This window comes from Erithacus rubecula (genome assembly GCF_903797595.1).
Source record: "Erithacus rubecula genome assembly, contig: scaffold_1099_arrow_ctg1, whole genome shotgun sequence".
NCBI classification, from domain to species: Eukaryota; Metazoa; Chordata; class Aves; order Passeriformes; family Muscicapidae; genus Erithacus; species Erithacus rubecula.
Genome location: NW_027636313.1, coordinates 1 through 2,827, shown reverse-complemented (window position 1 = coordinate 2,827; position 2,827 = coordinate 1). Strand labels below are relative to the sequence as shown.

Sequence of the window (2,827 nt, the reverse complement as noted above, 5' to 3'; positions counted from 1 at the left end):
GCTTCTATTTTACACACTCCAACAGGCTCTGACATTGGAGTGGGGCCTCACAGTGAAGGACATGGGGAGCCCATATTAGGGAAAATCTTGATACTTTCTGCCAATTTTGAGAGCTCTAAATGGCTTGTGGTACACTCACACCGATCCTCCCATGGGGATGGAGTGAGAGCAGAGCACGAAGCTCTTCCTGCAGTCAGGGCACTCACAGGGCTTCCCTTAGTGGTGACCCCGTTGGTGAAGGTTCAAGGTTGAGCTCTGTGAGAAGCTCTTCCCACACTCAGGATACTCAGAGGGCATCTCCCGCTGTGGATTTGCCAGTGGACAGTGAGGGTGGAGTTTTCCTTGAAGCCCTTCCAGCAGTCAAGGCAGAGGAAGGGCCTCTCCTCTCTGTGAATCCGCTCATGTCTGAGGAGTTTGGAGCTGGTCTGAAACCTCTTCCCACACTCAGGACACTCGTAGGGACTTTCCACAGTGTGGATGTGCCGGTGTCTTCTCAGGGTGGACATCCACCCCAAGCTTTTCCCATGTTCCAAGCAGGTGTAGGGCCATTCCCCTATGTGGATCACCAGGTTCCACATCAGATTCGAGATGTCACTGAAGCTCTTCCCGCATTTCCTACACTTGTAGGGCCTCTCTCCAGTGTGGATCCTCTGGTCTTTGATCAGGTCTCAGCTTCAGCTCAAACCCTTCCCACATTCCTCACACTCGTAGGGCTGTTCCCCTGTGTGGCTCCTCTGGTGCTGGATCAGATGGGAGCTGCAGCTGAAACCCTTCCCACATTCCAAGCACTTGTGGGGCTTCTCCCCTCCATGAGGCTTCTCCACCAGCTCTGAGCTCTGCCTGGATCTCCGTCTGCCTTCCTGGCTCAGGGAGGGTCTTTCATCCTCGCAGCTCCCTGGGTTGTGTTTGCAGCTCCTCCTCGTGAGGGATCTCTGGGGCTTTTCCTCCTCCTCCATCTGTCAATGCCTCGGGAATGAAAAATCCTGGTTTGGGGAAAAAACAAGAGGAGAGGGCCTTGGGCTGGGGGCTCCTCCTTGCCCAAGTGCAACTCAGGAAGACATTGGGCATCCTGTGTGTATAAGAACCTTCAAAACACCAAGATTCAGCCCAAAAATACTCCAAACATCATGACACAGATGAAAAATCCACCCAACAGCAAGATTTGGACAAACCCCCCAGCAAAATATAAAGATTCAACCCCTGCAAATAAGAAAAACACCAGCATTTATCCCAATAAATGTCAGAAACACCAAGATTCACCCCTCTCAAATCATGAATCCCTCTCTGGTCACTGGATGCATGTGATGGGGACAATGCTCCTGGGGCTGGGGAGAGGCTGCAGATACAGAGAGGGGTGGAACCTTCTGCCCTTTCCTGTTTCTGCTCCTCCTCCTCCTGTGTTCCTACTTGTCCCCACAGTCCTCTACCTCCTATTATTCCTCCCTGTCCTGTACAATCCCACCTTTTCCTCCCCATATGCATTGTTTGACCATTTGCATTGGAATTTTTTCTGTATATATGTGGGTGAATTTAACTGATGGCAGAATTTCACTATGGGTTATTCAATGTTCACCATTCAGATGGATTTTGCAACACTGGAAGAGCTTCAAAGGTAACACTTTAACAGATAAAATGTTAATAAAATATTGTCAATGACGAAAAAAAAAACCCAAAAAAACACAGATTGTGGGAGGGGGCCAAACATGAGTCATCCAATGGCAGCCCTGGAAGAGAAGCAGGGGTTCCAGACAGCCAGGAGAGGAGCTTTAGAAAAACAAATTAACCCTGCTGGGGCAAAGTGTGGACAAGCTACCAGGGTCTTCTTGCCTGGGGGGCAATTGGGCTGATTCCCTCTGGCCCTCACCCCAAGCTCTGCCTGCTTGCACAGATGGAATGTGCACAGCTCAACACAGAGCCCATAGAGAGGATATCTAACTGCAACACAAATTGGTTAAATTGCAAAGGGAAATAGCAAATGGAGAACGTTGTGAAAATTTGACTAAAAGAAGTGCAAGAGAATCATCCCTCTCCCCACTCCAACATGTGAGGTGTTACATCAGGTGTATTAGAGTATTGGGGTGTGCTTGGTAGTCTAGACAAATCAGCTGGGAAATCCAAGTATTTGATGATTTCATTAGGGAAAATGGTCAATTGATGCAGCCCTGGCTGGAGAGAGTGCCCAAAAATGGAGAAAAGATACAAAGACACCAGAACAAATCCTATAACACCATGGACCAGCCCCTGGGAACCTTAATGAATTCACATGAGGAGAAAAAAATCCACCAATATTTTGTGTAGCATAATTGGATTAAAAACAAAATATTATTATCATTCTTACTATTATGATTAATATTCATATTATTATGACTATTGAATTTGTTGCTGTTATTACTTCTATTATTATCATTATTGTTATGTACTAAGGAATATATTATCAGTCCTCGAAATAACAATCAATTGGCCACCTCCAGCTCCTGACCTTCCTGCTGACAAATCCAGGGAAAAGAACAAGACATTTCACCATGGGATGGGATCACATTACCTATTCACAGAAGGAGGAGAAGTTTGTGGAAAATTATATGACTCCAACTGCTGTTTCCAAATAGATGATAACTGAAAAGTGGTAAAACAGGTCAAAAAGGAAACAAGAAAGTAGATCCTGCACCAGTCCAAACAGGGAAAGAATGGCAATGGGACACGTTTTTGTGCTTCCCTGGCAGACCATGGGTTAAACGAATGCTGCTCCTCCTCTGATGTGCTGCAGCAACTCCCCTTTCCTCTACAAAGTCATTTTTTAAAAAAAGAAATCCTATTTCTCCATGGGGGA

The 2,827-nt window shown here is 46.5% G+C and overlaps 1 long non-coding RNA gene across 1 annotated transcript; it reads right to left on the bottom strand.

Annotated features, from left to right (window-relative positions):
- Positions 1-691: 691 nt before the first annotated feature.
- Positions 692-2,768, bottom strand: LOC306815233. Its single transcript, XR_013777361.1, has 2 exons — positions 2,666-2,768; positions 692-983 (listed from the first exon to the last, which is right to left on the bottom strand). It is a non-coding gene; the product is annotated as an uncharacterized lncRNA (long non-coding RNA).
- Between the last annotated feature and the right edge of the window lie 59 nt (positions 2,769-2,827).